Source organism: Apis laboriosa, unplaced genomic scaffold (genome assembly GCF_014066325.1).
Source record: "Apis laboriosa isolate Shangri-la unplaced genomic scaffold, ASM1406632v1 scaffold38_cov145, whole genome shotgun sequence".
Lineage (NCBI taxonomy): Eukaryota > Metazoa > Arthropoda > Insecta > Hymenoptera > Apidae > Apis > Apis laboriosa.
Genome location: NW_025223092.1, coordinates 3,109,012 through 3,136,101, shown reverse-complemented (window position 1 = coordinate 3,136,101; position 27,090 = coordinate 3,109,012). Strand labels below are relative to the sequence as shown.

General features: G+C 35.7%; 1 protein-coding gene across 3 annotated transcripts in view; it reads left to right on the top strand.

The window, feature by feature from the left end:
- The window catches only part of LOC122715587 (tubulin polyglutamylase TTLL4), a 179,688-nt gene that overhangs the window by 107,635 nt on the left and 44,963 nt on the right, over nucleotides 1-27,090 (top strand). For all 3 annotated transcript variants that reach the window (XM_043937875.1, XM_043937876.1, XM_043937877.1), the window contains one exon: nucleotides 13,241-13,276. The gene's annotated coding sequence lies outside the window, so the exon portion shown is untranslated. The remainder of the gene's footprint in view (nucleotides 1-13,240; nucleotides 13,277-27,090) is intronic.

Genomic DNA, 27,090 nt, shown 5'->3' with positions numbered 1-27,090 from the left:
TTATGGTTATATTATGGTGATGTATTCATACAGTTATAACGATGATATCATATATGTATAATGGTTACATTATGGTTATTATGGTGATTATGATGTTTTATTACCGAGAATTTTGTATATTAATTTATTGCTTTATTAGGAAGATGCTTCGAGCTTTATAAGGTACATATTTATTTAGTAAGTTATTTAGTTTTTATTTTTTTCTTTCTCTCTCTTTTTATGGTGTAATTTTTTTTCAAGAAAAATTTCAAGAAAATTTTGTTTCATTCTTTCATGGGAAGAAAAATATTCTTGTAAAAGAATCCTTTATCAGGATATATTTCAATTCTGTTTTGATTTTTCTTCTTTAGAGAAGAATCATTTTTTATCTTTTTATTATTTGATTAAAAAATAGATAATCGTAGATTATAAAGTCTTTATTATGAAAGACTCCAATATTTTAATTATAAAATAATTTTATTTTATTTTTTTTAGAGAAGAAAAATTCCCCTTTACTTTAGTTTAACAAGAAATATTTTATACTATAAGAATAATTTTCTATAGAAGATTATAATTTTTCTAATTAAAATTGATTTCTCTGCAATAAGACAAAAAGAAAAATTCTACAATATTTCAAAATATATTTATCAATTTTATATAGCAATTTCCATTTTATCTGGAATAACAGATTTGCTAATTGAATTTTTTAATTTCGATGAGGTTAATGGTTACTGCAATCGTGATAATTAATTAACTGTAAATTTTTTTATCGGTGTAACGTATATGTAAAATGAAAATCTGTTCGAACGGCACAGATTCGCGAGGAGAAGAAAGAAAGGGGGAGAAGGTAGCGAAGTCGAAAGTAGGGAGCTGGATTGGAAAGTTTTACACACAACCAGAAGTGCCTGTGCATCAAAATATTTTTCTTAACGGCCAGCAAAAAAAAAAAAACTTTGCCCCTTTTTTTCGATATGTATACCTGGGCCCAGTATAGGGCAGAGCAAACATTCTGTTTTGCAAATCATTTTCGTTTGAATGCAGAACGGAAGGCTTAATAGCCAGACTCGGCCACTGTATTTTGATAACTTTATTTTGGCAACCGGTTCGTATAGTGAAAATACACGCACAATGACGCATCGTTTCGTTCCTGATAAAGAAGATTGGGAATTTGTTTGTTCTCCCAATTATTTGTCCAACTAATTTGATGCAAGGTTGAAATTAAACGCTGTAGAGACTCTACCGAAGCGATGATAAATGATATTTTTGTAAAAATACCTACCAGCTTGCAGTGTTTCTTTTTTTTTCTTAATCATTTAATCGAAAATTATTTTAATCGTCATGTGCTATAATTTTTTACACGAATATAATTTTGTACACGAATTTTTATTTACTTCAAGATGGTAATATATATATATATTCCTATCTGAAAATATATCATGATGGAATACAAAAATATTTATGATCAGCGTTTCAATCTATTGGCAATAGTTACTCGAGAATTCTCGGTACTATTTATAAATATTAAGAAAGATTATATAGTTCGCCGTTCGTGTTGCAAAACAAATTTTAAAAGCCCCTTATCAGATACAATTCGCAAAAAATATTCTTAATCTTGTTTACAGATAGAATACTTGTGCTTTAAGACACAGAGCTCGTTGTTCAAACTTTATCTACCATCCATTTGAAATCTTTGTAATGATAGAAGACAAAAGCAACGGGAAACCGCACCTCTAGAATACCGTCATTCGCACCTGTTACACGCGGCGAGTGTGTTTAAAATTCAATAACCCGCGCTTATATTCCTCTCTCTGCTTCCTACAATTCTTCTTGGTATACAGAATATTATTTCAAGGTGATTATTGAATCCAAGTTCATACCATAAAAGATAAATAAATTAACATATTTCTTTATACAAAAATATTGGTGAACTCTTGAAAGATAATTAGAATTCTTTTCTATTAATTTTTATATATAAAATTTTTAATTCCGTAAGTAAATATAATAATTTCTTTCGAGATTAATTGGTCCATATTCAGAGTATCTTTTTTTCCTTCCCGAATGAATTTTAATTCTTTTTTTTTTTTTTTTCTTTATTTTATAATAATCTATTTCATAATTGATCGTTCGATCTTTTGAATTATTTCGATGATCGTTTATCGTTTTCAAATATCTCGAATTCCTTAGTCCGAAACAGTCGAAACTAATTTTATTTTACCGCGCCACCATATCTCTCTCTCCAAACTATACCCCTCCATTATCCAGGCAATCACGTCTCTCCGCGAACTCCCCTAAAACGTAGGCCCCATCCCTCGACCAATCTCCCGCCTAAATAATCATCCTTCCTATCTCCTCTCCTCGAGCTCGTAGCCCGTCCTCGAAAAAGCAGAAAGCGGGTAAGAAAAATATGGAGAAGAAGTGAGAAATTGATGAGAAGCAAGAAATTCTACTTCTCTTTTTTCTTGTGAGAGTAGTGCACTGAAATATGTATTTCGATATTTCGATAGACAAAAACGTGTTGAGAATTCAGAATAAAATTTTCAACGAGTAAATTATTATTAATATAATTATCATTATTCAAATTAAAATAATTTTGAAATTTTCATAAGAAATTTTATCTATATATCTTAATTAATTTGATTAAACTTTTGAATTTTTAAAAATTGCATCCCTTTATAGATATTACAAAGTTTCAATTATTTCAATATATATTTTAAATAAAGCGATTTTACATCTCTTATTCATACTCGCACGTGGAATAATTTATTAATTCGTTCATCGATTATGCAATATTTTCTGATCACTTTAAGAAGAAACCATAACGAAAGGGGGAGGAGGTATCACGATATTCCATAGATAATAAATCTCGATTATAATTAATTGCATAACAAAAAAAAAAAGAGAAGAAGAAGAAGAAGAAGAAGTTCTGTCTCGCTTTATCACACTCCACCCCAACAAAACACCCTGTATAATCTCGACCTGCTCATACCTACCCGCCAACATCATCGATTTTTTTCACGTGCAATACTTCTCAATATTGCTTTAGGAAGAGAAGAAGCGAGGATGGAGGGGGGCCCACGCAGCGGTAGTAGGGCCCGGGTCGTGTCTCAGCGCCGTGGCTTTCCGTGGGCACGGACGGGGGCCCATCGAGGGGGGACTTTGCCCCCACAAGTGGCTCCCCGGTAGCGCCGTCGCGCACCTGCCGCTTATTCCCACGCCGGGACTCACGTTCGCCTCATCTTTCCTCTCTTCTCCCCTTCCTCTCACCCCCTCACCCTTCCTTCCCTCTCTCTCTCTCTCTCTCTCTCTTTCTTTCTCCACCTATGCGTACCCCCTCTTCCTCCATCTCCAAACGATTTTACACCGCATCTCTCTTTCTCTTTTTCCCCTCGTAGCCTCTTCCACAGCCTCCCCCTCCTCCTCGAGGACCCTCTCTCGCCCCGTACTACTACGGCACACGTGTGCACCACGGGCCCCCTCTAACACGAATGGAATGGGCACGCTTATTTATTTTTAGATATTTTTCGAACGGACGCGAGATGTACACCCTGTTATACGAATCTCGAAACGAGGTGCCGTTTCTGGACCTCCTCCCCCCTCCTCCCGTGGACGGGGAGGCATGGTATATTTCGATGGTATTTTCGTGGTCACGAGGGGAGAGGGGACATTCCTATGATGGAATACGAATTTTGACGAATTAAAGGCGCAGCTGAGCGGCCCAGGGCGGGTTTTGGTTTTGGTTTTGGTGCTCAGGGGTTATGTTTGTTCCTCTCGATGAGAGGAATTAAGACGGGTGGAAGGGGTGGAAATTGAGCGAGACGCGAGATTGGCCTTTTGGTAATTTTCGTTTTGGTGCATTTTGGTTGGGTTGTGATTGCTTGTTGTTGTCGCTTGTTTAGGAAAGTTTGATGGATAGGCCTGGACAGGGGTATGCAAAAATATACAAAATGGAGGAGAAGCGTAAGATTGATGAAGTAGTATACGAGGTGGTATCAAGGTTTTGATTTATGCGTTTGATTTATTTGGTTATTAACTTGTTTATTAATGTCCCTGTTGCGAAAGAAAGTTTTTACATTGAATTGTAATCTTCAAAGAATTAAATAAAGGGATTGAATTATCGTATAGTTTTTCAGAATGTTAATTGGAATTTGAATTTTTGATTAATGATTTATAACTTGTTTAAAAAATTGGCGAGTGTATATTCAAATATTAATTCAGTGACAAATGAAGTCAAACCATTATTTTACAAGAAATATAATAAATCTGAAATTCATTAAACGTTCAATCAAAAAAGGGGATTCCCCTTTGTCGAATGTTACAATTTCATAAATTCATTTAAAAGTTGTCCACTTAAAAGTGCAGAAAAATTATACTTCATTCTGGACGAAACTTGAAAACTTTACGATCCACTTGAAGTCCTTTTAATCTCGCTTTCGAAAAATAATCCATGGTCCAAAAGGTACGATCGCAAAGCCACGTTTCTCACTGGAATTATTACAATTACCTTTCCCTTTTCGAATTACTCGTATGAGGTAGGATTTACCTGTTCCCCAAAGACGCATGGATCGTAAAAGAAAAGAATCGAAGGGAGCACGCGAGGATCGGATCGAAATGAAAGGACGAAGCTGGTAAAGTGGACATAAAGTGGAACGAGAAAACGGACACCTCGACTCGAGGAGGAGGAGGAGGAGGAGGATGTCGTTCTGGTTAGAAATTCTGACGGGTTCTTTCGTCGAAGAAATCCAATCCGACGACGCTCTTCTCGCGGTTGAAGGGTCGTTTTGTTTGACGTAGATACCAATGGACTGATATTCTGACCAGATTCCTTATGGATTACCTGTATCGTCCAACAAAGGAACACAGGATCGATTTTCGTCCTTGCACTTTAACCATTGTGCGTGGAATTAATACACGGAGAATAATAGCTTCATTGTCAGACACTAAAGTCTTCGTATATCGTCTTACAAAGATTTCACATATCTGAGAATTCCTATTTAACAATCTTCCTTTAAATATTCCAAAACGAGATAGATACTAGAAATTGAATAATTGAATTGTAATATTGGCATTCTTTCTTGCATCATTATATTTTAAGAATTAAAAGAAATATTAAGATTTTAAGATATACAAGTCGACATTTCAATTAATAATTTCCTATATTACATTATTATTAAAATAAATATTCAAGCATTTCAACGAATCTATTCGAACAACCATTTCCAATACTTTCTCTCTCAAACGCACCCACCATTGACACGTCCAAATTCAACCAAATTCCCACTGCCCGATTCCACACCTGTACACCCATTCTATGAAAAACCTCCACCCTCGTTACAATGCACCCTCGAGAAAAAATCGAATCTCCCCTGCCGTAGATCCGATCGGACACGCATCACCCCCTCATTACCCCCTCCCCCTGCGTCTACATCCAAAAGAAATATAGCGAGCGTTCCATTTAAGAATTCCATTGTCCACCCCGAGGGGGTAGCAGCCTGTTTCCCTTCGAGATCACGGTGTCGGGGTGGGGTGGGATGCGGAGGAATCCCGCATCACCCCTATTGTTGTTCAACCCCACGCGAGGGTTGCGCGCCGGGACAAGTGGCATTGTGCGTTTTTCGATGGGGAGGGGGGAGGGGGGAGGAGCACGTTGCACAGGTGCACGAGGCCGCGTAAAGTGCATAATGTGGAACGGTGAATGGATGAAGGGAGAGAAGGGGAGGAGAGTTTCGAACAGGCCCCTCTCTGCGCAGGAAAATTAGGACCCTTTTCTTTTTTTTTTTTTTTTTTTTTTTTTTTTTTTTAAGAGGGATGGGAGGAGGGATATGCCGCGCATTTTTATTCCTGGATCGAAATTGTTGATACGCGGGGAGGAAATGAGGAACGAAGGCACCAACGATTCTCTTTTTCTCTCGAGAGGTTTAGGAATTTTTTTTTTTTTTTTTTCGTTCGTTGGGAATGAATGTTAATTTTTTCAATCATTCTTGGGTTGTGTTTAATTCGAATTTTTATTGTATATTTATTAAATTGGTTTTTTTCGATCTAATGATAAAAATAATAATAATCATTAGTTGGATTTTTAAATGGATGTTTATTGAAATTATTTATTGAAATGCAAATATTTAAATGAATTTTAAGAGAAGAGGGTTATTTTAAAAGAGAGGAGATCATTAAGCAGATTTATTCTTTGAAATTATATCGAATTTTTAAAACTATTAACACTAAGAACTCTTGAAAAAAATCATCCGATCCTTTTTCATCTCTAACTTCCGATACAAAAAGATTTCATAGACAGTATCAAAGTCGTATATTTCATATTTTATACACAATTTGATACTTCGTAAGATCAGAAAGATGTATATCAACTTTCAAGTGTTGTACGAGGATTATGGTGCAACTATAGACTCGCCAATTCTAAGATTCTTATGAAAGGAAAGAAAGATGATTCCTTCTTATAAATTAACTAGTGGGTCTTCTCGTATATTTGAATTATTATTGCTAATAAAATTTTTCAAGTATTATAATTATATATATGCAGACATATAATTACATCGATTTATCGATGATTTATCGACTAATTTTATTTTTAATTTTCAGAATGAAATTTTACAAAATTTTATAAATGCAGATGTTCATCAAAAATACCAGCATGTTTAAGAAAATTTCTAAGATAAGATAATCATACCCGGATAATTTAAAAAGAGAAACAAATTTTAAAAGATCATATTTTCATCATCAATTCCATTCTAAAAAAAAAAAAAAAAAAAAAAAGTAGAAAACACTTTAAAAACATAACATCATTTTTAATAGAATAGTTAACATCATTCCCTTTCATTCTCAAATTCCCGAATGAGGTAAAAAAAACCACCAATAAAAAACCATATAAGGACATTTTCACGAGACGAGGATTACAAATTTGCCATTAGCAGATATACCCATATATGTATTTCCAAGGTTACCTCGTTTCTCAATAAATATCTCGAGCACAAAAGAGCCTCTGGGTAATCAGGATACGGCCTTTGAGAAAATTACATACCGGTGCTCGTTTCGTAACAATGTACGGTGTTCATGCGATGACGATTGCGATCGAGGCGAGCACGTTTGGCCACAGGTAAAACGCGCAGTTTGAAAAAGCGTGTCTGTGGAGAATGAGCGAGACGGTTTCGCATCTGCCCGCGAGCTCTGTAACACGTTTCCAGAAAACGAGCATCGAGAGATCCTCTCTCGTTCGTCCCTGATCGAAGGGACTCGTTGTTAAAAGCGCGTTGTTAAAAAGAAAAGGGGGAGAAGGGGAATGGGAGAGGGAAAGGAAGGGAACGAGATATAGGGAGCAAAGAGTAGTCTCTGGACAGAATGGCAGTTTTATTTCCACGGAGCCACTGAACTATTGTGATTCCTCGTAAAAGATGCGGAGCAATTGGGCCCCGGCTGAAACGGGCCCTATCATTGCCGCGCCACGATTGGCCGAGTCGAAAGGGGAGGGGATGGGGCCCAGCGCCAGCGCCACGCCCACCCGCTAGACGCTCGGACGCGATTGGTCAGTTGCCTGGGTCCGCTCAGCGCTCCCCCACCACTCGCCCACTCCTCGCCCCGCTCCTTCTCCTCGCTCATCCCCTCCAACTCCGACGCAATGCCCATACACGCGTTGTTACCCCTTCTATTACACGCGGTACTTATACTTTTCTTTCGATTTGTTTGACTTTGAAACTGTTTGGCAGGGGCTTTGGCCTCGCCTCTGCGAAACGAGCGGCAGAGGAGCCTTTCTCTTTCCGTGCGTTCATCATCATTATACTGGTCGTCATTATTTTCGTGTCTACTCGCTCTCGAGCTCGCGGTGCCCCGGTAACGTGACCATCGTTATTTTCACCGTAATTACCTCGTGGCCCCTCTCGAGAGGGACGTCTCGTCCCACCAATGGACTTTCGACGCGTCGATATTTTATCCCGATCCATCGTTACACATGACGCTTGTTGTCTCTTTTCTTTTTTTTTTAATCGCGTACATGGGATGATATGGGTCGATGGTTGCATCTCATGGTTTGACGTTCTCTTCTTCTTCTTCTTTCTCTTTTTTTTTTAATTTGAGGTTGATTTCACGTTGTATCGAGTATTGAGGCAATGCAACTTTTTGTTGCTGTCACATGTTTCTCTGAATATGTATTTGTTGCTACTCTTTTCTACTTTTTATTTCTGCGTCAAAGGAATAATAACATGTCAACAGGTTGCATGGGGGACGAATGTACTTTCAATGGATACGTGTTGCTGGTAACGAAGTAGATAGCCTTGAAACTAAAACAAGATCGTTCGATTACGTTGCTTCGGTTTTATAATTTGATACTTCTTCTTTGAAACGTACTATATTAATAAAAAAAAATTCGTTGCTTCAATAAGAATGGTTTGTGGCTTATTGCTGATCAAACTTTTGGTATTTATGATATATTGCACTTAGTTTTGTAAGTAGCAATTTTGCAATTGTGCGTGAAAGTTGGAATTTTTGCAATTGCAATTTTCAATAATATTTTCTAAAAGGATTCTTAATGCGAAATTAATGATTCTTTGCGATTCAGTTGATTTATTCAGTGATTAATGTTCAATGATCACGAAACGTAAAAGTAAAGATAGCATACAAAAATTTTCAAATGGATAGATAGATAATTTATATAGTATCTTTTCAATGCATAGATACAACGAATAACATTCACATCTCGTACTATTTTCTTTTAAAATATACCTACTTATATCAATAACTTATTAATCTTTCTCTTTGTTTCTTTTAAACTGATTCGATCCTATTCCACAAAAGTTAGAAAGCTCAGAATGAACATGTAAAGATAGAAATGGACCGTTTAATTACTCGCATTAACTTTATTATATAGTTAGAATCGTTGAACATTTGATGTTATAATATCAATCCACCAATTATCATTCGAATACTTTTATAATTCAATCTATAAAATTTTCCATTTCCTCGTTTCCTCATCCTCGAGAAATCTCGATTTATTTCACGCATCTCGTTAGATCAGAAGGAAATATTTTTCTCACGTATCCTGTAAGCGATGAATCGTGCACGTTCACCGTTCCATCCCATTTTACTTATGCGCATAATTAGAACATCCAATTAGACGGTGTTATACCCTGCTAGTGGAAGCTTTAACACTTTGCCGACCGCTGTAATTAGCGTTCTTACGAACGCTTATCACACGGACGATCGATTTTTTTTTTTTTTTTTTAGCGCATTATGAATTTCATCTCGCTTCAACGGAGAATTTAAAAGGTTAAAAATGGCCGGTTCGAAGATACCGAGTGTGTGAGGTGCGTGTAAAAAGCTTCGAGGAAGCTGTTAAGGAACGGTAATTACTTTCCATGATTCTTCAATCGATGGGACGATAAAAGCATGAGATTTCTCTGGCTCTCATCGTCACGTGAAATGTACTTTTTGAGACCACCTTTGTCTTATTCGTCTTTTTTTCCTTCTTTTAGTTCGTTCATTTATTTTTATTGTTTCGCAATGTAGAGTAATATATAAGTTGATTATTATTATTATTATTATTATTATTATTATTATTATTATTATTATTTTTATGATAATTGATAAACAGGGTTTGATTGTTCTCTATGGAAGGAAATATAGGGAAATTTTTTAACCTCAAAGTTATTTTTTTTTATTCATCGTGTGTAGCAAGAGAAAAAGACGATGAGCGAACTTATTAACTCAACCTAGTATTTTACAGTAATTACGAAACACGAGCATATATGAGAAATTTTCGCGTGTTTTTTTGCACTACATTGCACGATCTTGCGCACTTTCACGTAGTTTTGCGCCACGCTGTGAAGCACTTGGTTTCGATTAACCCCTTACCTCTCGATTTCTCAGCTGTCTGCACAAGCAATTAGTTGCTCTCTGCTTTGATACGATATTGCACGAAACTAACAAACTATCGACACGTTGCGCATTGTGAAACGAAATATTTTTTTATCGTATAAATTTTAAATTATTTGAAATAATCTACAAAAAAAAAAGAGATAAATTCTTCTTAAATACCTTCTAGACGATACTTATATGAAATAATAATCGTAAATAACACTCGTAAGAATAAATACATCGTGGAAAAATTCTCTTCAATCCTCTCCTCCACATCTTTGCCTTCTCATCCAAATAATAAATCTTCCAGTTCGAATATAAATTAATTCAAACTCCTCTCCCCCTCCCATCCCCCTCCTCCCTTGAATCCAATTCCACCTTAGCGAAAATACCTCATCAAAATACAAAATCATTGTTACATACTTGCATCTCATCCGTGCACCTGCGATACCCGACCAGCAGCCAACTCCTCGACATCGAAACACCCCCCCAAGCAGCCTAAAAAGAAGGAAAAAAAAAGAAAGGGGAAGAAGAAGAAGAAGAAGAAGAAGAAGAAGAAGAAAAGAAAATTAGAAAGGGAACCAGCTACATCAAAAGTAACCAAGTCTTATATACCGCAGACTCCTAAATTTACGAACACATTTTTCTTCCTACTTATCCCTATATATATATATATCTCTTTCCTTCCCACTTGGAGCACGCTAAGTGGGACAGAGTAAGAGAAACGATGCATACGATGGCCGGTAGTGGCCGGAGTACCCTCCATTTTATTTCTTTCCTTTTAAACAGCGCGAATTCACCTCGCGGCGTGACGAGGAGTCGTTGCGCCCATAAATTAAAAAAAGAAAAAGAAAGAAAGAGAGAGAGAGAGAAAAGAAGAAGAAGAAGAAGAAGAAGAAGAAGAAGAAGAAGAAGAAGAAAAGAATGAAAACACGGTGGACCAGCGAACGTAACACGCGCCTTGGGAATTATTGCGCGGCTTGAAACGTGCTGTTGCTAATTTTTCCCTCCCCTCGCCCCCCTCCCTCCTTCCTTCCTTTCCGTCATTTCTCGCGGCCGGTCAACTTCTCGTCTCTCTGCTCCCCCTCTTCTCCCGTTTCCTAGCTATACTGCTTGTTCCAATGTACGTATCGAGAAAGATAGAAATCGATATACCATTATGTTGCGAATCGTGTTGCAACGACAACAGTGGCAAAAGTATGGAAATTTATGGAACGACTTATCGAACACGGAACGAGGGAAGTTGAGGAAGAAATAAGGAATAAGGAAGGAGATGCACGTTTATGTTTATATGATGTGGAACGTGGTGAGAAACGAGGATACAGAAGGAAAATATTATATCCGTTCTCGAATTAGTTTCTCGACAAGATTCGACAAAACTTCATTCGTGCAATTTTTCTAAAATTTATGTTTTGATTAAATTAAACTATATCCATTATGCATACAATGTCTCGTATAAAATAAAATTCGTAGATTTTAATCATTTATTAGTTAATTCGTGATATAAAATAAATTCGTATCTATTGAATTATTAACGCAGAAAAATAAACGAAAAATCTTATCTCCAAGCTTCCAATTTTCTATATAATTCCATTATGCATATAATGTTTCGTAGATTTTGATAATACAATTTATTAGTTAATTCGTGATATAAAATAAATTCGTATCTATTGAATTATTAGCGTAGAAAAATAAACGAAAAATCTTATCTCCAAGCTTCCAATTTTCTATGTAATTCCATTATGCATACAATGTTTCGTATAAAACAGTTAGTTCGTAGACTTTGATAACACAATTTATTAATTTCTATATAAAAGTAATATAAATTCTATTGAATTATTAGCGCAGAAAAATAAACCAATCTATCTCCAATAATTTCCAATAATTCGATATAATTCGTATAATTATTCGATACAGCCGTTCGAGCGATTCGTAATTTTTGAATCATGAATTTTTTCGTCTGTAAGGATCGAAATTGTTGGAGAAGCCCATCACTGCACCGCTTCTGGCGGAGTACGATCGCGTATCCCGGTTGTTCCCTTAAGAAGGGACGTCCGTTAAAGTTTTATTACAAGGGCCCGCGAGTGTACGTGCCCCCTGGCCCATTTTGTTGCGGAATGGAGAAAGCGAGGGAACGAGCCGACAATCGACTCGATTTCTTTCGTTTTGCACGGCCGCTCTAATCGATCCGAAAGATGATGGCTCTTGAAAAGGCCACCGCTCCACTGCTCTTTTGGCGAAAGTGTGAAATTGTTTTTTGGTAATCAGAGATCGACGATTTTTCTCCCCCTTCTTCCTCTTCTTCTTCTTCGAAACCTGTTCGAATTGGTATTCTTCCTGGTGCGATTTAATTTAAAGGTGAATGGAAGAATGATTTCCGAAAGGTGGCGAGATTTATTGTGCCGGTTCTCGAACGTGGTGCTTTCGATTCGATGGGATTGGACGGTAATTGCATTTCATCTCTGGAAACTTTGTAGTTGGTGCTGATGTAAAGTATTTCTCAACCAGTTTTTCTCTTTCTATATCCAAATATGCGATTCTTTCTTTTATTAAAGAAAAGAAAAATCGATGTTTTTGAAAATTCATCCAATTAAAAATCCTCCAAAATTTCATTCCTCACGTGTTCCAAATTTTGCCTGAGAATTTTTTCCACAACAAGATAATGGAGTATCGAATATAGAACATTTGCAATTTTATTCTATCTCAAAGTTACAAAATTTAACAATTTTCGAGCATTAATTTCTTCCCTACCTGTCTTTCATCCATCTGCACGATTTACATTTCCATAAATGTATCACAAGATGTAAGAAACGTCAGAAAAGATGTTAAACAAATTGTTTGATAAATCTTAAGCATCAAGGAATACTCGTGAATGGAATTCACGAAATTTATAGCGATGTTTGAATGAGGGAATATGGTTTCCACTCACATTTTTTCAACGCTCGTGCGATAACGCGAGAATCGATTAATTTCCCGAATCGATAACAGAAAGATTTAGGATCGAACGTAATTACGCATGGCGGTCACGTTTGTTATGCTTAAAATTGAATTCTTTATAAATGTTTTCGGCTATTAATGAGGAAATTCATAATTCGAGATATTCATCTGCTCTCTCGTGTCTTGTCGTTTAATGAAGCTCGTTAAAAAGCACTATTCACGAGATTCTCCGGTCGTGTGTAATGCAAATGGGCGCTATTTATCTCGTACGAATAAGCACGAACACTCGTTTTTTAAAGTCGTTTCTTTGGTTTCCATTGTTTCAAAATTTATCCCATAAGGATAGTGTACAAATTATATTCCTTAATCCATATGATTAAATATCGAAAATTTAGTATATGATTAAAATAATTCTTAATATAAAATATATTTAAAATATATTTAATTTGCATTTGTTTCTTTGTTACAGAAGAATGCTAAGACATCGCAAGTATTGTTGAAGAAGGTAAGCATAATATAATATACTAAAGCGTAGAAAATATTATTCTCCTTTTTTTAAATAAATAATATCCAGTATTAGGACAGATTGAAAAATCTGTCACAATCGTCATCGTATAAAGAAATATTAATTAAACGTGGACAAAATTTTTCTCGTCCGTGTTTTGTTCCTTTACAAATTATTCAAAAGATTGGAGGCTTTTTCACACACCCCGTGTGTATGAAAGTAAGTACAAAACACGTGAGATACAACAGCTCACCATGCTACGGTATTAAGTGTGTCTCGAGCGACCATTAATCCACCCTATGGTAAAAACATGGGTGTCCTCAACCCCTCGATGCCCCGAGCGAACATTTCCACTTCACTAGAAAGGAGTTATAATCCCGCCTCCTTTCATAATCCCGTCGGAAGACATTTCGCAGATGTTCGTTATCACCGTGGAACAACGGTTGGCCAAAAATTGTTTCCACTTTGGCTGCATACCAACCATCTCGAGCATGTTCCCTCAAGTATCGCTCGACTATCCATATTAATACGTGTAAGTGGGCAAATTAATGCGCTTTAAGATGATTTATGCGCGGCCAGCACTCTTTAACGCAGTTTCTTCTTACATGCAAACCGTTTTTCCTCGCCTTCCTCTTATCTCTCCCCCTTTCTTGTCGAGTCGTTTCGACCCCGATCACGTATCCTCGCTCTCGCATACCTGCAGGCTTTGAATAGAAAGTTTTCAAGAATGAAAGGTGAAAGGATATATTTTTTTTTTTTTTTAAAGAATTTGAAATTTGAATAAGAAGATGAAAATGGATAGGATTGAAAAATATTTGGAACAGAAGATTTATTTCATTGCGTTTAACTGCTCTTGAAATATTTTGTCAAGATTTAAAATTATTTTAATTTTATATATATATATTTATGATGTGTATCATTATTATTCGAGCTATTTAGTTTATTAAATTTTGCAATTCATTTTTACATTTTCTATAAATAATTTCAAAATTGAAATTGAATCAAATTTCCTTTACTTTTTGATTGATATATTTCAATAAAAATTCATTAAAAATTCATTTAAGAATGTACGAGTTAATGAACGTAAAACGATTCAAAAAAAGAAAAAAAGGAAACGAAAATCAGACAAGTGCAACACTGTTCGATCGAAAAACAGGTTTCGTTTCTTATTTTGCTGGTCTTTCGTACATTTTTGTGATATTTATATAACTGCAACGTCGAGTTATAAAAACGAAGTTGTAAATTCACAAGTTCGAAGTGAGTGTTATTAATTCTTCATACGTGAACCGCAATTAAAATTTCGATGAATATCTTTTTGATAGAGTTTATAAGAATATCTGTTATTGTAAGGCTCTTTAATTTAATTAAGCTAATTTGTTGCCTCATTACGGAAAAAAATGATTCTACCGAAGATGAATTCGAAGTTTAATTATATATAATCATTCTGAAGTTTAATTATTCCGTTGTGTAAGCGAAGATAGCTTCGAATGATTAAATTTAAATGAAGATATACTCTTGTATTTCGATAATTTTTAAAGGAAAATTGTTCGATTTATCTGCAACGCTCGATACGAAGATTGCGATGTGAATTTTGATCCTTGTAATTTTCTTTAATGGCGACATGTGTATTCGTATTAAATGAAGTTCAATTCATTAAATTAATCAGATTATATAAAGTTGCAGAAGAAAATCGTCTCGTAATTCGTGCAAAATTTATTTAAAAAAATAATTTTACTTTTCCGTAAAATTCTAGCTCTTTTAAATTTTAATCATTTCTCGACTTCAAAAAAGATTTATCGATCAAATTAAATTGATTAATTTATAAAATTTAACAAAACACAAATATTAATAAATAAATATATACGCAATTGAAAAAAATTAATTAGACTAATTTTACGAAGAAGAAACGTTCGTTTAATTCATCTCTCTGCTATTCCTGTTCAATTATTCAAGTTTTGGCGCATACAGGATGGCGAATAAACGATAAGATCGGAGCAGAAATGGGCGTGTTACCGGTATCGCGCGCTGTAATCAGGCTTGTCGAGCGTTGATCAAAAGTATCACACGTGAGAAACGAAGTTAGTTGCAAACGCGGGTGTTAACTTCCGACCGAGGTAATTTCCGCTCCCAACACCCTTTGTCCCCTTTGAACGCGGAAAATGGCGAATAAAAGTCGAGGGCCACGTGTCCACGTGTCCTCGATTACTGAAACGTTTTACATAACGCGTGCTAAACTCTTTGAATTGTTGTTCAGGTATTGCATCTGTCCTTTTATTTTCCCCTTCCTTTAATTAAAATGTTTCATTTACAAAATATATTCATACAGTTGAACTCTAAAATTAAATAACTCTAAAATAAAAAACTCTAAAATACATCCATTTCAAGGATCTTGTTACATTATAGGATAATTGGCTTTAATAAATTTATATATTGAAACAGATTAAGTTGTATATATTTTAACTTTTGATGATTCTAATTTTACATATAAACATACTCTCCATTTAATTGTCACACAACCAATGTTCATTTATACAACACTTGGCCAACGACGAAGCTCAAGGGATGTTTCTCATTCCTCGTGCTATCCTGTTACATCCGAGTGTGAGTCACTGATCGAACGCTTCTAAAACCGAGTATATTCGTCCATTCCCCTAGTTACAACCTGTGTACAAACATTCACAATTAAAATATTCACTCGTGGCCAGGCACAATTCACTAAAATTCCCAGAATAATCATCCACTATTTTCTCTCCACTTCTAAAATCACTCCTCATCGTCTGACTTAATTCCATTTCTACTTCATTTCGAGAAACACGTTATTATTGTTTGTCACATCGTTCTACGAAATTTCAAACAAGTATTCGCATAGTTTTGAAATAAGAATCCATTGGTTAAAAGGCATTTTGGCACGGTTTCTGGGGGAAAAACAGAGGAAATTAAATCGATACCAGTCGAACCAGTCCCCACCTGGCGTCCATGGTACCCTGCTACGGCGTCGGGGCGCTTACCGACCGCAAGCTTTGAAAGCTCGTAAGCTCGTCGCGATGTATTTATATGCACCGCGCGTTCATGCGATCCTGATAGAACAACCAAGGTGGAAAGCTCCCCTAACTTTTGGAGTGGGCAACGCGATTTAACGAAAACCGTGGCGCGAAGGAAACGCGGATGTTGGCAGAAATTTGGATGGAGACGTTGGGGGAAATTTTTCTTTCGATCGATCCCCACGTTTCTTGGAGGACGGCGAACGTTTAGAAGAACGCGTAGAACTTTGCGTTTAAGTAGAATATTTCCAGGTTTTCCCCAGGTTTTTCCCTAAGAGATAGGAAAAATCGTTGAGGAGTTTGAAGAGCTTGAAAGATTGCCAAGAGTAGAGATGATTTTAACAAGTATCTGGTGGATGTTTGAGTCGAGATATTTGAGGAAAAGGGGAAATTTTTAATCGATTTTTCCGATTTCTTCTGCTAGAATTTGAAGGATAGGGTGTTGGACTTTTTTTTTTTAATGTGTAATTATGGTTTATAATTTTTATGTACATTTTTTTAATCAGATTAATTATTAATTTTAAAGTTGAAAATAAGCTTAAAGATGTCTTGATGGAAACTTGGAATGAAGAAAAAATTTAAGTATTTAATGTAATAATAATATGATTGAATTTTTAAGATTTAATTTAAGGGAAAAATATCAGATTATTTATCAACAAGTTTTCAATAAAAATTTCTTACTTTGAAACAGGAGGAAACAATTACTTTCTTATAAAAAGAAATGCAAATTTTTAACAATTCAAAGTCTAATTAGGAATTTTTACAATTATCAAACAAATTATTATAACACGATTCATTAAATAAATCATCTTATTATTTAAAATTGAAAATAGATATCCTGATAAAAGCTTGGAATAAAGAGAAGATCAAACTATCTAATATTAATAATAATATGATTGAACGTATGAAAGTTTCAAGATTCAAGGGAAAAATATCAGACTATTAACAAGTTCTCGATAAAAATTTCTTTGAAATAAGAAGAACAAATTCCCCCATAAAAAGAAACTTTTTTAACAATAGAAAAACAAACAGACAAAGTCTCGCTTCAAAGCCTAATTACCAATTCCTCCAATCATCCCGACAAATTATTATTAAACACATTCGTAATTCGCGCTTAAATAAATTACCTCTTCCTATTTCTAAAATCATACAACAATTCTAATCTAAACACTTTCAAATTCAAAATCCAGCATCCAACGTCCATTACTCATATACACTCTTCCCCTTCAACCCCCACCTCTCCAAAAACCTATTATCGCACACCACCCACGACCACCACGCGTATCATCTCGCCGCGCACACGCGTGCCGCCAGCTGGGCGTGTTCCCAGTTTCCGCCACCCACGTCGGCGCACCCCTCCAAACCAACCACGAATCTAAAATTGAGCGTCGCGACGCCGACGACCTCCACCACGCTCGTGCTCCTCTGCTCCGATTCCTCGCCGTAACGACGCTCGTCGCGACGCTCTCTCAAGGGAGATCCCAAGGGAGATCCTTCCGGCCGGCTGTTGTTCTCCTGTCCGCGGAGGACGTCGCCGGGCGGCCTCTCGACAGCGTCCACACCCTCCTCTCTCTCTCTCTCTCTCCCCCTGTCTTCTTCCCTGGGCGGCGGGGAGAGAAAGGGGAGAGAAAGCTCGACGCGAAAGCTCGACGAATCGTCGCTCGACCTCCTCGACGCGCGTGCTCCCCTGTTCCATTGGTACGTCAGACGACGTCTTCCGTTTGACGGGCAGCTCCGTCAGACGTCGTCGAGACTGACGTGCGCTCCCCCCACCGGTCATGCTCCCCTGATAAAGCGTCGCGAGCCTAGGGCGCCGCTGAGCTTTCTCAGGGGCGCTTTCTCCGTGGCCCGCTTCTTCCACGGATTCGTAAATCCTAGTTCGTTCCTTCTGGGTAGGGAACGTGATCCAAGGATTTTTACTTACCTTGGACGTCACGTTGCACGTTTCGTTTCCTCGTTTTATTTCGTTTCGTTTCGTTTCGTTTCGTTTCGTTTCTTTTCGCGGCTCGTTTTCGCGGTCGGCGATTGGGAGGGGGAGGGGGAGGGGGAGGAGGAAGCTTGTTGTCGCCGGTCGATGTTCGAACGAGTATTGATCCGCGTCGTTTTTTCCCCCCCTCCTCCCCGTTTTCTTTTTTGTTTTTAACAATTTTTTCGAAGCGAAGGCTCGTTATAGGGCCGGTGGCAGCCAAGGGAATCGCGGTGGTTTGTGTGTGCGCCGGTGCGTGTATATCGGTTGTGTGTCTCTTGCCCGCGAGGCAAATATTGATCCCGGTTTGTTGCGATTGCGGCCTGGCTTGTTGCTCGCCTGTTTCGAGCCTGGAGAGTGGGGAGATTAATCTTATCGGAGGAGAGGGGAGGGAAGGGGTTGTTGTTTATTGGCAGGTAACGAGGTGATGATAATTGTGGATGATGGATTGCGATTGGAGCGGGAGAGGAGAGGAGGAGGAATCAAGGATTATTATTATTATCTTTCCTTTTTTTTTTTTGCGAAAGATTATTTGATGTTGTAACGTGTTCCTTGTTTTTTATTTAAAGAGGAATTTGATTTTGTGTTAATTTCGAACGAGAGAGGGATGGAAGTAAAGCAGAATTGGAGTAGAAATATGAATGGATTAATAAGAGTATGTGATAAATGTGTAATTTTTTTTGCGTGGTTGTTGATAATGCTTTGTGACAATTTTTTTTTTTTTATCTAGTATATAGTATAAGTTGTTAGATGTGCGACGATGGCTGTCGTATGACGTGCCACTTCTACTTAAACCACGTACTGTCTTTCAGTCCATTCCACTTCCGTAGACTGTTTAGATTATATATTTTTTAAACTGCAATCTTAAATCATAATTCTCGCCTATTATTTGATACGATCAATAAAAATAATTAGAAATAAAGTAATAAATCGAATAATAATAATTTAAACATATAATACATATATTTTATTCACACGTATAATCATTACATACAATATTTAATATAACAAAAATATTATTTTTAACAAACAAAATTACTACATTCCTACAACAAACAACAAATAAACTTTTCTCTAAAACAATTCAATAAAAATTCACCCTCCAATCCCCAAAGATCTTCGAATGAACTCTCGCCCACCCAAGCCCATCCTCTCGACCCCATCCTCTCGTTCCATCGTCAACCCACATCGACGTATGCCTCCCTGGTAAAGCGTCGCGACGCCCGAGGACTGGCGCCACAGGGACGCGGCCGTCCACGCCAGACGTCGGCCAGCGTCGCGACGCCGACCTCCGCCGAACTCCACCGCGTTCCTGGTGGCCGGCTCACGAAACTCGTCGTGACCGAGCCGCGACAAGCGGTGAGCGACAGGTGGGCACCTCTCGTCGGGATCATCGACACGTCGACGTCGTACGTCGATCACCGTCCTCTTCCAGCGGCCGTCGAGGTGACGTCCTCGGGGGCGGGGGATGGGCGGCTGGCACACCTGTGCGACCAGGTCGAGAGACGAGCTGGCGCCGCATCAGGCGCCCATCATGCCGTGTCGGCGTCCCAACCCCTTCGCCCAGGAACGTGTATAGAGGCATTCGAACCCTTCATCCTTTGGAATTTCTCTTCAGCGTTTTCTCGATCTTTTTTCTCTTTGAGTTTCTGTATAAATTTAATGAGTTTCTTTATAGGTTTTTTTTTTTTTCATTATATAATATATCGATGTAAGAAATATTGATTTGTTTGTTAATTTGTCTGTAAGTGTAGATTTCATCTCGAGGATTTTTTATATTTTATAGGCGAATGAAATTATTCGGTGGTTAATTTTTGGAATTGTTATTTAAATTAAGGTTGTAGAATATTAATTTCATTGGTTTCTGTATCTGTTTCGAAAATTTGATTTTATATTTGGATAGAGTTGTTTGATAATATTTTTAAGTATTGTTTAATCGAAAGAATCTTGAACGTTTAAATGAAATAACAACGTTCCAATTTTCTATAAAATTAATAATAAATTTTAAATATTCCTTCTAATTGTAACAAATTTATTTTGAATGGTTTCCTTGCTTGGAATGGAGAACGTTGCACGCTATTGGTAAATAGATCGCAAGAGACTTGCGCATCATTTCCAATCGAAGCCAACATTTTTGCCATTGGCGTCGTTCGTAAGAATTTTTTACCAGGATCGTATGATAGGTATCGAGGATGTACGTAGAGAATATAGGCGAGAAGAATTATTTTATCCTTAAAGGAGGAGCCTTATAAGTTCCTGCCTTTCGGTCCTAATAAAGGATAAAGAGAGAAGTAGAATAAGAATTCCATGGACAGACAGCAGTCGTCTTCAATCACTTGAATACGAGAACCGTTCTGTAATTATTTTTTGTAAATTTTTAAATTTGTTGGATTTAATATGCATGTATAATTAACATGTACAGTCAATATAAATATTGTCAAAAATTATTTATTCCATTGTATCTTGAACAAAATTTTTGTATTGCCAATTTATCAGTTTGAAATGAGAAAATAATTTTAACGAGTTGAATATATTATTATTTGAATTTTGTTTGTGTTACCTTACTAAGTACTAATTATATTTAATATTAAAATATTAATATTAGTTATACCAGGTTAATATATATGGTGTGTTTATTTTTTAATGTTGCATTTAATTAAATGTTACGAATAACGAAGAGATAATTAGGAAGCAAACAAGGATTGAAATAGCTAAAAATACGAAAACTCATAAACTCTATCTTCAAATTATACATTTTCAAACACATAAAAACTAATTAACAGTTATTGAAATGTGCTAATAATTCAATTCTTAACTATTATTAAAAAATTTAGATTTCTTTCACTGAACTTCTGATTATAAGATTGAATTTAATAAATTGAAGATTACTAAACATTTAATTTAAATTACAACAACATTTATGACTTCAAGATCATACAGTCTTCTACAATCTTTTATTTCTAATTATTTAATTAAGCTATCTTTTGCATTTAATAGTATCATAATTATTCATCAATTTTCCAATTAAATCCAATTAAAGTTAAAAACAATCTAATATATTAATACAAAATTCTCTTCATCTATCTCAACATCCATCTATTCACAAGTTAATCCAGATCGTTTCTCTTTTCACGATTTTCATTCATTTCAAATTACTTTACAACTACACGTATCGACTATCAATTAAAAATATTTAAAAAAACACTCTTATCATCTTCCTTTCCTTTTTTCCATAATTCCATAATTAACAAATTAACAAATTAACTTAATTACATAACTTAATAAATCAAATAAAGACATCCTCCCAATAATAAAACATCCCCCCTAATCACTCACTTCGCTCACAAATTCTCATTCCTCCATACCCCAAATCCTCCCCCAATTCTCCCTTCCCATTTCCATTCACCCGATATCTCTTAATTTTAAATTTAATATAAATTATTCCATGATTAATAACTATAAATAAATAAATTGAATAAATAAAACTAAATAAACAATATATTATTAAAATAATAAATAAATATTTTAATCAAAAAATTAAACCAATTATTAATATTACTTCTCTTACTAAATTTAACGATACAGGAGATATCCTATATTTGATGAACATAATATAAATCATATTAAAGATGCAGAAGGTATAAAATTAATTATTCCTTTATTTACAAATATTAATCGACTATTAGTTTGTTTATAAATTATATTTACTAAAAAAAATAATCCAGACCCCCTACACCTACTCTCATTAAAACACACCTTCCCCCTTCTTTCATTCACAAAGAAGCCCAACATCCCTTCCCCAATCCCAACATCAAAATCAAACGTGTGCACTACATATTCGGGGCGTGCCACGACCACCTATCAGGGGAGCATCCAACAGCCAATACAATAAAACCCTCCGCTCTCGAAACACGGAGGAGGGTGCGAGAGAGAGAAACAATCGCCCCCGCACACGCGAAACACACACCTACACATACACATATAAACATACACAAAACTTCGCCCCCTCTCGAGGGGGGTGGCGTCTTCCATCTTCCATCTCCGATTTTTCCCTCGATCGTTTCTTCTCGATCGGTAAGGGGGAAAAGGGGTGGAAGGGGGGAGGAGAAGCGAGAGGCGATTCCAGGAGATGGCCTCGATGGTAAGACGAAGCATCCAGGCGGTTGCTTGCGAGCAGCCCCCGTTATCCGGCTAGCAGGAGGCGAGCTTTGGTCGCTGGCGCCGGCGTCGGGTCGCGGGCGCCTGCCACCGAAAAAGCGCGGGCGTCGCGACGCCCTATCGGGAGAGCAGAACACGCCGCGTGTAGACGCTGGCTTGGCTGGTAAGTGGGAGAGTTACGCGGTTCGAAATAGGCGCGAGTATTTTTGGACGGATAGGGAGAGAGGTGGGGAGGGAGAGACACGAGGAAGGGATGCTTTTGTCGTTCGAGAAAGAGGGAGAGAGGGGGATTGATGTCTTGTTTCTTCTGCGTTGATCTCGTTATTTTTGGGATTGGTTGCGTGGATACCAGTTTGGATAAGAGAGTTGAGAGAGTTGAGCACGGGTCACGTTGGATTTTTTGATGAGAAGGGGATTTAAGTCGAAGATGAGATATTTTTTTCCTCTCTCTCTCTCTTTTTGGTTTCTTCACTTCGACGAGATTCTTATTCTTGTTTCTTATCGAATCTCGAAGAATTATTATATCGATAAGTATCGTTCATATAAAGATTTTTGGTACGGTGTGGGTTGAATGAATCGATATCTTGAAGAATTGAATTGAATTATTAGTTTTGGATTAAAGATCAATTTCTTAACGCTTGAATTATTCAAGATTATTATCATGAACGATTAAAATTGAAACAATTAAGAAGATTAATAATTATGAAACGAAGCAAATTTAAGTTTAAATTAAGTTTAAAAAATTTAAAAAGTTGGATATTGTTTAAAAGGGGGGGAAAAATATTAAATCTCGATATCGAAAATATATCTTCGAATGTTTAAGAGAAATCTTGGAATCTTAATTTAGGTATCGCGATTCTTTGTTTTAATTTAAGATAACCTTTGTGTAACAGAATTAGAATAAATACGTTCGGTTTATTGAGAAAAGCAGGAAAGTTTGCTCGTATAACGAATGTATACAAAACTTTTGATTCAATGTGCCTTTGGGGCAAAGTAATCTTCCTTCAGTCTAAATCGAGCATCGCGACCGTACGGTACGCTATTTTACTACTTCGGAAACATTGTTGATTGCGTATTAAATTAAACTATCTGGATGTTAAGTATTGTGGAAGTTTAAACATTTTGAACAGTGATGAAAATGTGAAAAGTTTAAGTGATGTTGCGGTGGAATACGAATGCGAATACGATAGAGGAAAATGATAGAACAGTTTTTCTTAATTATTATTTTTCTATTATTATTTTCTATTAAACTTTTAGATAATCTTTTGTTTCTCGATATTCAAATTATTTATTTTTATCGCCAATTATTATATTTGTATCGTCATCGTACTTTCTATCAATTCGTTACAATCGTGTAAATTAACGAGTAGAATGGTTATAGTATTTATTATTTTCAGTGAATAGAATTTAATTTTTTATATTTTATTTATGAATAGCAGTGAATTATTATTTATTTTATTTATTTAAAACGTGTCTTATAGTGAAAAATGACAAATTTTTCTTTCCTTGGCATCGTACGTCGTATTCCATCGATTAAGAGTTACTGTAAGTAATATTCAATAAAAATTCAATTTCAAGTGACAGAATTATCACATAGTTTTCCAAAAATTTCTTTTCATTATTCTTTATATTGTAATTTTCATGAATATTTGTTAATTTCTCACGAAATATTATAATTAATATTAATTTAAAGACAACGTAATTTTCCAAAAATATTATATAAATATATACGACTCTCAATTTGTTTATCTCTCCATTTTTATATTAAAAAGAATCCTCTTCAAATCCATAAAAAAATACGGATTTCGTGTTCACCGTGAAATGTTTCAGAAAATCTCGAAACGAAAAAAGAAAAAAACCTCGAAGTTCTTCTTCCTTTAACAAAACGTTAATCGAGTTTTCGAGGTGCAAAAAAAAAAAAAAAAAAATCGCAGTATAATCCCGACAAACGTAATGGTTTACCGTCCAGAACGTGTTCTCAATTCGTGCACGACGAAGTCAGTTTCATTTTCTGATTATCCTTCTTACCCCCTTCTTACCTCTCAACAGGTATCCTTTCCCCCTCGCGTATTTCGTGTAACTCGGTGCATCTTCACTGTTATTATTAAATCCAGAGAGTCCCCTTCCCTCGAAGGATCATCGTAATAAATACAAATTAAACGATATTTCATGGAACAATTAGGTTCGTGGAAAAAGAATCGAGCGAGGTTCTTGATTGCCTCGCCTTCGTCCTCTCCTTAAGTTGTATTACGTATCGACGGTAAAGGACATAATTGGAGGCAGTTTGAGCGGAAGAGCGGGACAGTAGTTTATCCATTATAATCGTGTTCAATTAATTCATAATTCGTTGTGTGCGAGGATGTCTCTACGAATATATAGAGATTTCTCGACTTCGTGTGGAAGGTTTGAAAAATTGCGCGAACAGTTTTGGAAACTTGTTCACTTTCAACAAAACTTGCCTCTTATTATAGGGTAGTATAATTAAGTATACGAAGTGTTAATATATTCGCTTTAACAGGATTATAAAGATCAAAACAAATTTTGTTTATTAACTCTTTATAACTCATTTTGCAAGATTTAAAAAATATAATGTTAACGTGTTAATAATTAATGCAGTATTGCGATATGTATTTCCTTTCCATTTAAGGGAGAAATTATAATTATTGCAAATTTCCCTTTCTTCTGTAAAATTACTGCAAAAAGCTTAGAGAAATTCAATTAAAATTTTAATGAAATAAAAAATTAGTAAAAATTAGAAACACCTCTATCTCTGTCTTTTATTTTGGCCTTAGATTTTTTGAATGTATACGAACATCCTTTGTGTATAAAGTGAAAACATTCTTTGTTTATACGAAGGTTAGAAAGAAAATAAAAATTAAATTCGTAGTAAGTAGCTGTAAATGAACAAATAACATAAATATTGCGCATCTTGTCTTTCGGCTTCTCAGCCTTACTTTTACACGTGTAGATTTTATTGAAGTTTGTAGCAAAAAAAAAACTTCCAGCTGCGTTACGAGCTCTGTATTACACTGAATACATTAAAATCAAAAATTTGCAATTACGACTATAATTAGAACGAAGGGATGAAATTCAATACGAGTCCAAATTTCATGTTTCGAATGTTAACTCCATGGGTTTCGAATGCTGCTCACAAGCAATGATGATATTTCCATGATTACACTTGAAATGTATTATCATTCTATACAAGGTAGTCGATCCCTGGAACACGTAATACTTACCTTTCCAAGGGAAAGGTTCATATGAAAGAGAATCAAACCTTTCACACCAAAATTGTATAAGAGATTTTGAATAATATATTAATGCTAATTAATTGCATTTTATTATTAAAATAATTTTTCGTTCACAGCTCTTTAAGGAAAGATACTTTATCAAAAGAAAGAATTGCGGAATTGAAAAATAATACATAATTGATTTTGAGAAATCAATGAGCAACGAACGAAATTAGATTGGAAAGAGAATAAGAGAATTTCTGGTAAAAATATAAAAGTTTCGATCAATGCATCGATTTCATCATTACAGATTATATTTCAACATATTAATTCGAAAACAAACAAACAAACATCGACAAAAATCCGGAATTGAAAAATAATACATAATTGATTTTGAGAAATAGCAACGAACGAAATTAGATTGGAAAGAGAATAAGAGAATTTCTGGTAAAAATATAAAAGTTTCGATCAATGCATCGATTTCATCATTACAGATTATATTTCAACATATTAATTCGAAAACAAACAAACAAACATCGACAAAAATCCGCTTAATCAATCAATTACGAACAAAACATTTACGACCAGTACGTAAACTTAACAATGTTGTCCAACCAGGAAATCATTCTCATAACTCGTTTATTCCTATATCTTTCAACCGTCCCAGAGAGATTATTTCGATGGTCGGACGTTTGGACGGGTATCAGGTCGGCGTTATAACTATAAAATTGATATCGCTTGTAATTTCGAGTCGTTACAGTCGGTCAGCAGGAACGAGGATACTAGATTATTATAAGTCCCCCCGTGATTACAGGCCTTGGGGCGCGAGTGTGTGCCGTTGGGCGCCATCACGAACGCCTTTACGAGCGTTAATGAGCCACATTGCATTCCCATTTTTTCGCTCCTTTCTCATTTCGTTCTCCTATCTCCCCCTTCGTTTTCTGTTTCCTATTCAATAGAAGGTATGGGCTCGTGTATGGGCCCAGCTAGATCGATTGGAATTATTTTCTTTCTTTTTTTNTTTTTTTTTTTTTTTTTTTTTTTTTTTTTTTGTTCCTCGTTTCCTGCTCCTATTCATTAGAACCTCTCTGCGTCATAGGTGGACGGTTCCTAGAGAATTCCTATCTTTTTTTCGTTTCTGTTCGATGGAACCTCGGTTGGAATTTTTTCTTTCTTCTTCTTTCGTCTCTCCGTTTTCTTTTTTCAATAGAATTTTTAGATTCTTAAATCGTAGCAGCTCGCAGTTTTTTTGAAATCATTTATGGGTTATATTTAAGTTAAAGTTTAGGATTAGATCTTAGGTTGTAGAGGTTTTAGGTGTAGATTAATTAATAATCTTTAGGTTTTAGATTTTTAGATAATTTTAAGATTATAGTTAAAAGTTTAAGTTATGATTGTTATGTCATACTTGGATTAGTT